At 41.4% G+C, this 12776-nt stretch overlaps 1 protein-coding gene across 4 annotated transcripts in view; it reads right to left on the bottom strand.

Annotated features, from left to right (window-relative positions):
* The window catches only part of LOC124606685 (glycerol-3-phosphate acyltransferase 1, mitochondrial), a 420439-nt gene that overhangs the window by 107156 nt on the left and 300507 nt on the right, over positions 1-12776 (bottom strand). The window lies entirely within an intron of this gene.

The raw sequence follows: 12776 nt of genomic DNA, 5'->3' as shown, positions 1-12776 counted from the left end.
AGGAGGCAAATGCAAAAGGGTAGGGGTGTATTAATCGTCGGCAGTTCAAAAGTATGGTGAATGATGGTACCCCTTAGGGAAATGGCAGCAAGAGACAGGAAAGGATACCATGTGCACTCAGCATGTGTGCTTGGGGGCCTCATTTAACATGGTGAAGAGGCTATTCCAGCTGCCATTGAAGGAATAGGGTGCAACTAACTGCAGACTGTGGTGCATGTTGGAACAAATAATATATGTCAACCGAGCTCCGCAAGGTCTTTCTTGCATCATTCCAGTAACTGGCAGAGAATACTGAGAAGAGCAGCCTTGCACATGGAATTTCAACAAAGCTCACAATTAGCAGCATTGGAACTGATCATGGCTGTTTGTTTCTGAGTCGAGTAGAGGGACCGAACCAGACACTTCGAGGGTTCTGTGTCAAGCTAGGCTGGGACTTCCAGGACTTCCACTATAGGGTTGAGAGCTGTAGGATCCATCTAAATAGGTCAGATGTGCAGGTAGCTGACTGTGTATGGGGTACACACAAAGGTCTTTTTGATTAAGCGACTTTCCATCCAATCCAGGTAATGGTAGCTGTTGGAACCCAGAAGTATAAGTTTAAGATCGAAGGAAATGCCTCCCACAGGTGAGGGTATTAAAATCTTAATGGTAAACTGCTAACTAAGAGCCAGAGTTTGAAGCACTCATGAAAAACAGTGATTCTCACATAATACTTAGTACAGAAACACAGTTGAAACCTGAAATTGAAAGCAGTGAAATTTTTGGGGAAAATTTTAGTGCATATTGAAAGGATAGGCAAATGGAAAATGGAGATGGTATATTTGTCGCAATAGACGAGAAACTCAAATCCACCAAGATAGAAACTGAAGCTGTATGCAATACTATCTGGGCAAGACTCAATATCAGCAGTGGGCATAAAATGATAAGTGGATCCTTCCATCACCCATCTGACTCATCTCCTGATGTAACCGAAAACTTTAGGGAAAGTCTCAGTTCACTTGTACATAAGATCCCCAATCATACTGTAAACACTGGAGTAGACTTTAATCATCCAACAAACAACTGGGAAATTACAGTTTTGTTAGTGGTGGGCGTGATAAGACAGCCTGTGAACTTTACTAAATGTCTCCTCTGAGAATTATGTAGAACAGATAGTTAGGAACCCCATAAAGATGAAACTATACTGGACCTAACAGCAACAAATGGACCCGACCTCTCTGAAGATGTCCACACTGAAATTGGTATCAGTGACCATGACACAGCTGTGGCAACAGTGGTTGCCAAAGTACAAAGGTCTACTAAACCAAGCATGAAGACGTATGTTCAGCAAACTAGACAAAAAATCAGTAGTGACAGGTCTCAATGAAGAACTTGAAACTTACAACACAGGGCATGGGCATGTAGAGAAACTCTGTCTCAAGTTTAAAAGAATAGTTGACCATACACTGGATAGATGTGTACCCAGTAGAACAGTTCACAATGAGAGGGAATCTCTGTGGTATACAGTCACTGTAAAGAAACTTCTAAAACAACAGAGATTGCTGCACAATAGCTGTAAAACTAAGTGTAGGGCTATCGATAGAGAGATGCTGAACGAAATGTGTTTGGCTGTCAAGAGAGCAAAGCGAGATGCCTTCAACGATTACCATAACAGAATATTGTCAAGTGATCTTCCACAGAACCCAAAGAAATTCTGGTCATATGTAAAGGCTGTTAGTGGCACCAATCTTAGAACACATTCTGAGCTTGAACATAATAAGGTACCTTGAACAGAATGTCCTCTTCAATGCGAATCAGCATGGATTTCGAAAACATCACTCAAGTGAAACCCAACTCACACTTTTCTCATGTGACATACTGACTTGATCAAGGCTACCAGGTAGAGGCAGTATTTCTTGATTTCTGAAAAGCATTTGCCTCAATACCACACCTACGCTTACTGTGAAAAATATGATCATACAGGGTATAAAGTGAAATCTGTGACTGGATTGAGGACTTTTTGGTAGGTAGGGCATGGCATGTTATCTTGAATAGAGAGTCATCATCAGATGTTGAATATTAATGACTTAGCAGGCAATATTAATACAGGGTGTATACGGGGGCAAGGAAAAAAAAAATCCCGGATTATTCTCGCATATCCTGTTTAAAAAATACGCTTTTTCCCGGGCGAAAATACACTTTTCTGTGCTAAGTGACAGATTTTCCGTAGATTTTCCCTCGGAACTGTAAAACTTATCAATTCTTTGAATGGTTAACGTTTTATACAATAGCGTAGAACTTCCCGAAAAAAAAAAAAAAAGAAAAAAAGAAAAAGAAAAAAGACGGGCAGAGAAGTTTTGGAGAGACCTTTGATTTGCAGCAACATATACGTTGCATATTTTCGTATTACTAAAGTATAAATTCGAATTGCACCAAACACAGCACGTTAGTTTGCGGGGCGTCGAAACCGAGGTTGCGGTGTCATTTTGTAAGCGAGTCATATCTCAAGCCACGAGATCTCGTCAGCCGACGACAGCAGCTATTCAGAGCAGAGGACACGTGTCATAGTCAGCCAATAGCAAGATCACTGGTTAAATAGCGCGAACCCGCAAGAGGAAAAGTTACCGGTTTACATTAATGTACACAGTAGCGTATATCTACAAGAAAAGCTAAGCTTTCACATATAATGTTAGTCTCTAAAATTAACACGCTACAACAGAACCAAAGCTTTCACATGTAATATTGATCTTTTTTGCGTGTGTTATACTTTAAGATACATCACACAAATGTGCCAGTAAATTTAATATTATGACACAAATGTCTCGGCTCGAAATTCTTGTAAGTGGCTGGTCCTCAAACTGTTCAGTTTTGAACGCTCTGTGATTTGGATATCCATCCCACTTTCTCCCACGCAACATAATTCATCTTGCGTAAAAAGAAATTTACTTTTAAAGTAACGCTTTTCTAACCACCGTTCGCAATCCTATCCGAAGACTGTTAGAAATAGGTTCGATTTACCAGTTTCCAGAGAGCGCCAGAAAACAGGCATTATTGTGCGTGTGCAACTGCAGTGGTGTAGGAAGCCCATATGTTCGTGTGTATAGAGCACTAAAAGAGCTTACATTACACCATAAAAGAAACAGGGCATCAGAGGGTACTCCAAAGAGCATCGGAATTTCGTAAACCATACTAAAATGCATAATTCGGCTTGAAGTGCGAATTGGCTTTTTCCAGATTCACACTGAAGTATGTCCCATCTGATATTAAGCTTTTCAGTGTGGTTTTTGGGATGTAAATTTTCTTGGAGTACCAGTACTCTACGATCTCATTTTTGGTTCTTTATTATGGCATAATGCCATGTATGGCAGAAGATGATAACGTGCACTTGAAATTCAGCGAAAAGTTGGAACTAGCCAATACTGTAGAATGAAACACTTCGTTTCAAATAAAATGATTGCCTCAGCGGAAAGATTAATAAAGCCAAATTTCTCTAGCAAACTTGCAAAAATAACTTCACTGTTCTGCAAGGCGATTAATGCTTGACTGCTACTAACTTGGAAATAAAATAAAATCAGAAAACTGAAATTAATAATATATTTTTGCCCTCCATAATTATGTGAATGTATTTTAATTCACTTGATAGCTCCCCGGCCACAGAAATCCGTTTTGTTTACATTTGACTTGGGAGCTGTACACGAAGAGAAGCAGCGAAATCACTTAACGTAAACACGCGACACGTGGAGGTTAACCCCCTCCCCACTACAACTAGGGCAACTCTGTGCAAGCGTGAATCTGGCAGCTATGGCGCGCGAGAAAAATTTTTCTCGTTTGCATCTGGCTGCTTGCTACTGCTACCGACACAGCTAACAGCCAAACTTCAAGTAGCGGGAGAAGGTACTGCTTATACGCGAGTCAAATGCGCATGCGCAACAGACCGCTGGCAATTGGTCAAACGAACCTAATGTGAACAGTTGTGACGTCATGCTCATAGCAAGCAGTTTATTGTTACGAAGAATTACAGTCTGCGCCCTACGGCCTTTGACATAATTTTGATATTTGCAAACGCTTGTGCGTGCACGGTTTTTTGTTGTTGTAAATTGCACATTTCCTTTGTCACTAAAGTTTTATTTTTTTCCCCTCTCGTTTATATTTTATTGCTGCAGCATCATTCTCCAGTAGCAGGATACAATAACATTCTTTGCTAGAGAATCAATTCTGCAGCCAAAATTTTAAAAAAAATCAACTGAAAGCTAAAACAATGAAAAATTCCCGGAATTCCGAAAAATTCCCGGGTTTTTCTCGGTTTTCTCCCGGATGAAAAAATTCCCGGGTTTTTCCCGGATTTCCCGGTTGTCCCGGGTCGTATACACCCTGTAATAGCAAAATCAGTCTTCTTGCACATGACGCAGTTACCTGTAATTAAGTGCTATCTGAAAGAAGTTGTATAAATATTCGGTCACATCTTGACAAAATTTCAATGTGGTGCAGAGATTCGCAACTTGCTCTAAATGTTCAATAATGTAAAATTGTGCACTTCACAAAACAAAAAACACACAATATCCTATCACTAAAATATTAATAAGTCACTGCTGGAATCAGCCAACTAGTACAAATACTTGGGTGTACCACTTTGTAGGGATATGAAATGGAACGATCAAATAGGTTCAGTTCCTTACAAATCACTCGTGTGACCAATTCTAGAATATTTCTCAAGCATGTGGGACTTGTACCAGATAAGACTAACGTGGGATATTGAATATAGATGGAGAAGGGCAGCATGAATGGTCACAGGTTTGCTTAATCCATGGGAGAGTGTCTCAGAGATATTGAAGGAAATGAAATGAACTGAAAGACTCTTGAAGACAGATGTTAACTATCCCGAGAAAGTCTATTGACAAAGTTTCAAGGGCCAGCTATAAACGATTACTCTAGGGCTATACTACAACTCCCTAAGTATCGCTCACACACAGATCATGAAGACACAATTAGAATAATTACTGCACACACAGAGCATTCAAACAATCATTCTTCCCATGCTCCACATGTGAATGGAACAGGAAGAAATGCTAATAACTGGTACAGTGGGACGTACCCTCTGCCATGTGCCTCATGGTAGTTTCCAGAGTTTAGATGCAGAAGTAAATAACACAATGCATGTTGTGTTTTAAAGGATGCGTTCCAACAAAACAAAGGTCTCTAACAATTGGCTGCTTATGAAGTCATTCAGACTATAGTTCTGTTCATTTACTCCCAGACAAGTATTCTTTTAGTCAGAAATTCAAACAATGGGAAATGCAAAATGGAATGTAACACTATTACAAAACGGATAGTAGTTACTCAAGATATAGTGGAGATGGTGAGTTACAGATGGGCACAATGAAAAGACTGTCAGAACGCGAGCTTTCGGCCAACAAGAAGTTCATTGAAATAGACAAAACACACACACACACACACACACACATCAATGCAACTCACACACACATGACCACAGTCTCTGGCCACTGAAGCTAGACTGCTTGATGGGAGAGGCAACCAGGTGGTGGGGGTAAGGAGCAGGCTGGGGTGGTGAGGGTAAGGGATAGTGGGTATGAGTGGGGTACGTTAAAGTGCTATTAGTGGGAGTGTGCAGAGATGAGGTAGAGAGAATGTATGGCAGCTAGGTGCAGTCAGGAGGTTAGACAGAGGGTGGGCAGGAGGAGCGTTGCAGAAAAGGAGAAAAGTTAAATGACTGAGGGTGCGTTGGTGGCATAGAGGGCTCTGTGATGCTGGAATGGGAACAGGGAAGAGGCTGTATGGGTAAGGACAATGACTAACATAGGTTGAGGCCAGGAGGGTTATGGGAATGTAGGATACTGCAGGGAGTTCCAATCTGTACAATTCAGAAGTTTTGGTGGGAAGGATCCAGGTGGCACAGGCTGTGTAGAAATCCTTGAAATGAAGAACATCATGTTGGGTGGTGTGCTTAGCAATAGGGTGGTCCAGCTGTTTCTTGGCCACAATTTGTAGGTGGCCATTCATGCAGACAGACAGCTTGTTGGCTATCATGCCCATGTAGAATGCAGCACAGTGGTTGCAGCTTAGCTTGTAGGTCACATGACCTTGATGGGAAAGGTGATACCTGTGACCAGACTGGAGTAGGTAACTTCGGGAGGGTGCAAGGGACAGGCCCTGCATCTAGTTCTATTAGAGGGATATGAGCCATGAGGCAAGGTTGGGAGCGGGGGTTGTTTAGGGATGGATAAGGATATTGTGTACGTTCGGTGAGCGGTGGAATACCACTGTGAGAGGGGTGGATAGGATAGCGGGTAGAACATTTCTCATTTCTGGGAATGACAAGAGGTAGTCGAAACCCTGGTGCAGAATGTAATTTGGGTTGCTCCAGACCTGGGTGGTACTAAGTCATGAGGGGAATGCTCCTCTGAGGCTGGACGGTGGAACTTTGGAAGGTGATGGTGACTGGATAGATACGGCACAGGAGATCTGTTTTTGTACACAACTGGGAGGGTAATTACAGTCTGTGAAGGCCTCAGTGAGTCTCTCGGTATATTTCGAGATGGACTGCTCGTCACTACAGATGCGACAGCCACAGGTGGCTAGGCTGTATGGAAGGTACTTCTTGATATGGAATGGGTGACAGCTGTCGAAGTGGAAGTACTGCTGGTAGTTGGTAGGTCTGATATGGACAGAGGTGCTGATGTAGCAATCTTTGAGGTGGAGGTCAACATCGTGGAAGGTGACTTGCCAGGCTGAGTAGGACCAGGTTAAGCAAATGGGAGAGAAGGTGTTGAGGTTCTGGAGGAATGTGATACGGTATCCTCACCCTCGATTCAGATCATGAAGATGTTGTCAATGAATCTGAACCAGGTGAAGGGTTTGGGAAGGATTCCTCCAGATGGTCCAGAATAGGCTGGCACAGGACGGTGCCATGCAGGTGCCCATAGCTGTACCTCAGATTTCTTTGTGGGTAATGCCTTCAAAGGAGAACTAATTGTGGGTGAGGATACAGTTGGTCATACGACTAGGCAGAGCTTTTGAGAAGAAAATTAAGAAATATTTATCTGTTTTGTAAATTGGTGGCATTCTGATTACACACTGTCAAATGTGCTGTGGAATTAATTTTGCAGCATAGTTGCCTGCCTTCCTGTTCATCTAGCTGTGTCAGAGCTCCTCTGGCACTCTTAGTTTGGAAAGAGGGTTTGTTTGGTTGGTGATGTTTGAGCCACAGTGGCATGGCTTCAAGCTTAGGTGGGGTGGCATGACACACAAGTGATGAGTTAGCTGTGCCGAGTTAAAGATCAGTGCAATGGCTCAGGTTTCCATACTAGCGAGCTGGGCAGTGCATCAGTAAGAGTGGGAGACGTGGCTATGAGAACTTCAGTCACTGCTTGAAGTCATGATAGCTAGCAGGAGACAAGTCATGGGGAGGCACCAGGACTGGTATGTGGTGCTGCAGAGATTTGTTTTGGGTGCAGTGTGACACGACTGAGATGGAAGTTCTAATCTGAAAACGTGGTGTGCTGAAGAGATGAGTAGCCTGTACAGTCATAGCAGTCAATGGGGGGTGTGGCTGAGCCATCATGGAAATTGCCTACCCAGAGTGTAGATGGTATCCTTTACCAGGGGGCAGAGATGACAGCCAGAGACGGGGAACAGTGGAGATTTGTTATTGCTATAATGTACATTGCATTATAAGGTGCTTCGGTTGTCCTCAGTGATTTGTGGGAAGCTGACAAATTGTCAGGATGATGTTAGTGTGTGGTGATACTGAGCACTGTGTAGTTAGTGTGTGTCTGAATACAATACATTTGATGCATTTGTTACAAGTGTAATATAGTACGGTGGCTGTTAGGAAGAAAGAGTGTGTGTTCCGTATTATGTTTTGTAATCATGCTGAAGTCATGTTCAACAGTTATAATTTCTCTGAATTTTATATTGATGTCTGTTGCCTGTAGACTGGGTGGCCTATTGTAGTCCTGTCATCTGTAGAAGTAGGGAATAGCTGGTGGAGGCTCTCGGTAGCAGAGGTAGCTCCTGTTGTGATTTTATTTATTTATTATACTATGTTATTATGGCTGTCCAATTATAATGTACTACAGGCTGAAACATTGAAGATGGAGATTTCACTTCTGTTGTTCATGGTTGGTGTCTGCTTGCGTGCCACAGTGGCTGAATCAGACTCGAGTTGTACACATTACACTTGCTTAGGGAGAGTTTCTGATGTGCTATTTATTATTGTGCAACATAAGAAATATTTCCATGTGAATAGTGCTGATTTCAGGTATCTGACAATAATCTCCATTGGTGGCATTGTGTTTGTGCACTATTATAAATGTTGTTAAATAAATGCTACTGTAATGGAAGACCATGCTTGCACAACCCCCAGCCAAAAGCCCAAGCCACCCAAACCTTGCACCACACTAACTTCATGGCTTTGTATGTAATGTGTGTAGTAACCAGTGTGGCCAGCAGATCTGTTGTAACAAAGATCCCCTCTTTCCTCTTTTATTGTTGTGATGATTAAAAATAGCCATAATATGAAGATGTCTATAATGACTGAAACACGGTATCAAAAATAAATAATATTGTAATCTAGACTGTGTTACTTTGACAATTTTTTTTATCCAAGTAAGATTGTTTTTAAGGGAACATTTATATGAAACCTCAATCCCACAGAAACATTATGCAGAGGATAGTGGAACAAGTGTGCCTGTTTAGATATTTACCTTATTATTGTAAGAGTACATCTGGGAGCAGCAAGCATGCAATATCAATTGCATTGACAACGGTCAAATTTACAGTCATTCAAATTTACAGTCATCTGATTCCAAATAAGTGTCATACTGAATTTTATAAATTACAAAACAAGATGAGATTTTAAAAATGCTTCCACCTCTATATATTACTTTCATCTCTGCTTCTGATTCATGAACAATGCTTAGTAGTTTGTTAAAGCCCTTCATAACATCTATTAAATGTATGTCGTCACTTCAGTCTATTAACAGTTCCATTAAGAGCAGTGGAACTAGACGTTTAACTGAAATGATTCACTTCTTCACTGTCCATAATTTTATTGAATGAAAACGTCTGGTTTCCCTTCATTTGCTCATTTTTTGTTGTCATATGACTTGAATTTGTTCTTGCCTACATAAATAAATCAAGTAATGATCCACTAAACATTACATAGTTCATCTACACAGTATATCACAATGATGTAATAATACTGGATTTGGTATTCAAAAATTGGTATCGCACACTGCCAATAAAGAGGCAGTAGCCAAAGTGGCAGTATCCATCTAATGCAATAGCTTTACCCCATACATTTTTGAGCACATATAAAATAAATAATTTAGGAGTAACTCACTGAATGATAAGAGGCATTAAGTCATTGACACACAAATGACACTTATTGTGCTCCCACTGAAAGAATTTATGCTCTTTTCGACTGATACCTCCATCAAATTGCTCAAGCCTACTCTCTCACATTGAATATGCTAACCACCATCCTTAATGATTCTACCATCCCCACACCATTACCACCGAGATCCATTTGCCACTGTTGGTACCACCTTTTCCCTTTACATCAAATCCCTCTTACGCGTATGGTCTTTCCACTGTCCAACACTGTCTCTCCCAACGTCCTTCTGATATCAGACCTGCTACTTCATTCCCCATATACTTTACCAATTATATTGAGGGGAAGGTATACAAAAAAATCTGTGGCATGGCCATGGGCACCCACAGGGTACCCTTTATGCAAACCTGTTTACGGGCCATCTAGAGGAAACCTTCCTACCCTCCCCAAACACATGTAGTTCAGGTTCATTGATAATCTGGACTCAGGGCCAAACACCCTATCCTCAAACCCACACAAGCTCAACACCTCTCTCCCATTCACTTTACCGGGCCCTCCTCAAGCCAATGTACCAGCTTTCTGGATGTTGACCTCCTCCTCTCTGATGGCCCCAGCCATGCCTCTGTATTAACCCCACTAACCAGTCTGGAACCGTGGACGGCATACAAGTAGATCCCGTTATATGTGGATTCGTTATCCGTGTTTTAGTGTGTACACAATTTTAGCTTTAAGTCCAGTGCTGCAATTTGTTAACAGTACATGGAAGAAGTAATATGTCAGCACATCTCAATGCACGTCTTCTGTTGTGTTTGTTGAGATCTGAATCATCAGTTCAGATCAACATAGTTGTGAGGTTGCACTTGACATAGTCTGTATTTAAAATGTCAGAGAAAAGGAAAGCAAGAGTTCCTGCCAAGAGAAAGAAGTGTATACTAAAGTCATATTCATTAGAAACAAAGTTAGAAGTTTTGGATCACTATGAGAAAGGTGAACCTATTGCTGACATTCAGTACTTTTTAGTGAGAACAGCAATAAAGAAGAAGCAGATATCAAGGAAGAAAGTTCAAGCCTGTTAGAAAGCTAGCAATGGTGAAAAAGGCTGAGACCTTCAGAATGACTGATACTGCAATGACAGGTTTTTAGAAACACGGTCCTGAAAAAGTAAGGACTGTGATAGTGAAGAAAGAAGTAGAACATTCTTTTAAATGTTATGAAGAGTTGTATAATCAACTGCCAATTAAAACATTTCTTTGCAAAACAGTGTGGCACTTCAAATGAATGTCAAATTCCTAGCAAGAACTCTTCTGTCATAAATGATGTGCATCTAAGGGAAGCCATCACAGAAACTGAACTGACAATGGCACTATCAGATTCTTCCTATGTAGATGATCCAGGGCCTATTTTTGATGTAGATGGACTAAATGAAAATTACTTTAGTGTATTGTGTGTTTCAGTGTTAAATTTTAAGTGTATAAATTTTGCATCAAAATATGTATCAGAAAGGTGATAATAGACAGTTATGGTAAAAATATGAAGAAACTGCTTTTTTAAACCAAACATTTGAGTAAGCAAAAACCTAACCCCATACTTTACACACTAAATGACTCACAATTTACACAAAATTTGGTACGTTCACTGATACTGCAGAACGTAATTATAATGTATAATAAAATTTACATGCATCCGCAGTGATGAGAATTCCCTTGGAGCTCAGTATGCTGAAGGTCTCACTAAGGTCTTCACTGTCAGGTATTACCCAACCCCACTCCCTCCAAACCTAGTCTGCCAACAGATTTCTTGTGCCATATCCTTACACACCCCTTGTCCTCCCACCATTCCCAAGAATCAACTGCAAAGGAGCTCCCCCTTGTCACCCAATATCACTGCAGACTGGAACAACTGAACTATATCCCTTGCCGAGGCTTTAATTGTTTACCATTTCTCCCAGAAATGAGGGACATCCTACCCAAGATCCTTCCAACCTCTCCTAAAGTGGTATTCCATCACTCACCCAACCAACACAACATCCTTGTCATTTCTTATGTCACCCCCCACTCCCAACCCCTCGCAACTTGCCGCTTGCCACAGTGGTCTTCTCCCTATGGAAGACCCAGGTGAAAGAACTGCCCAAGTTACTCACAGAGCACACCTTATTCCTGTCCTGTCCCAGACTTATTCTATCCCATAAGAGGCAGGTTGTGCTCGTACAGGGGCATGACCACCAACCAATTGTCCATCAGAGTGAATGGCCAAAATGAAGCCAAGCACAATGTTGACCATCCAGTGGCACATAAAGCTGCTGAGTGTCACATGCTCAAGTTCAATGGATGCTTCACAACAGGGGCATTCTCTCCAACACTTCCTTTTCCGAACTACAGCCTTGCAACATATTCTTCACTCCCAGAGTCCCCCTGGCATCGACCTTAGCTATCCCTCTGCACCCACATCCTGTAACAGTTTCCCCTCATTCCAGCCTCCCGCTCCCTTCCAATTCATGCCTCTACATCATCTTCATTGTGTGCTGGATCTCACCAACTCCAGTACCAATGTGTCACTTGCCTGGTCTGTGCACCTGCCACCCCTCTCTCCCGTATTCCTATCTTGCACACCTGCTACATCCCTCAAAGCCACTAGCTAACCATCCCCAAACCCTCATCCTGCTTCCTGCCTGTTTCTACCTCTATCCAACCCAACCTTCACAGCCACCATCCCCAGACCACCTGCCGAACTGCAACCCCGCATTGTGTGTCCAGCTGGCACAATGTAAGTGCACAGGTGTGTGTGTGTGTGTGTGTGTGTGTGTGTGTGTGTGTGTGTGCGCGCGTGCGCATGCCTTAGACAGACAGTGAGTTTTCGGTTTTGTTTGTATGCCTGACGACCACTAAACACCACTACTATTTTGTGTGTTATTACCTCTACCCTCAAATTATTTATATTTTGCCAATACTTTCCACAAAATTTCCATTCCATTCTCTTCTTACAATAGCTCAAACAGTTATGTTTTCATTTTGGAAGAGAAATACCAATATTCAAAACTTTGATAATGATATGAGGAGAAGACTGAAATTATACTTCAGGTGATGTTTTTGTAGTCTGCATGCCATAGATCTATGGTTTTGAATTAAACATAGTAACTTCAAGCTTGTAAGACAGATCTGGAAAACAACAGGAATAAAAAACAAAGAAATACCATAAATTCGCAGAAAGTTTGGCATCATAATAACTACAAAAATGCAAATCTAAGATATAAAAATGGTCACAAAAAAGACATACTTTGAAGGCAGCAACACATCTCATCTCACTGGTTAAAAACATAGTGAAAACAAATTTAATTTTAAATATCATTCACACAGAAAAGAAATTTCAGTTTCAACGCTTTTTTCTGCTCATTTGTGATTGTTATAAAAATGCTCATATATCCGAAAGAGAGCATACCAAACAAGCA

The sequence above is a fragment of the Schistocerca americana genome, chromosome 3, assembly GCF_021461395.2.
Source record: "Schistocerca americana isolate TAMUIC-IGC-003095 chromosome 3, iqSchAmer2.1, whole genome shotgun sequence".
NCBI lineage: Eukaryota > Metazoa > Arthropoda > Insecta > Orthoptera > Acrididae > Schistocerca > Schistocerca americana.
This window is presented reverse-complemented; position numbering and strand designations above follow the sequence as displayed.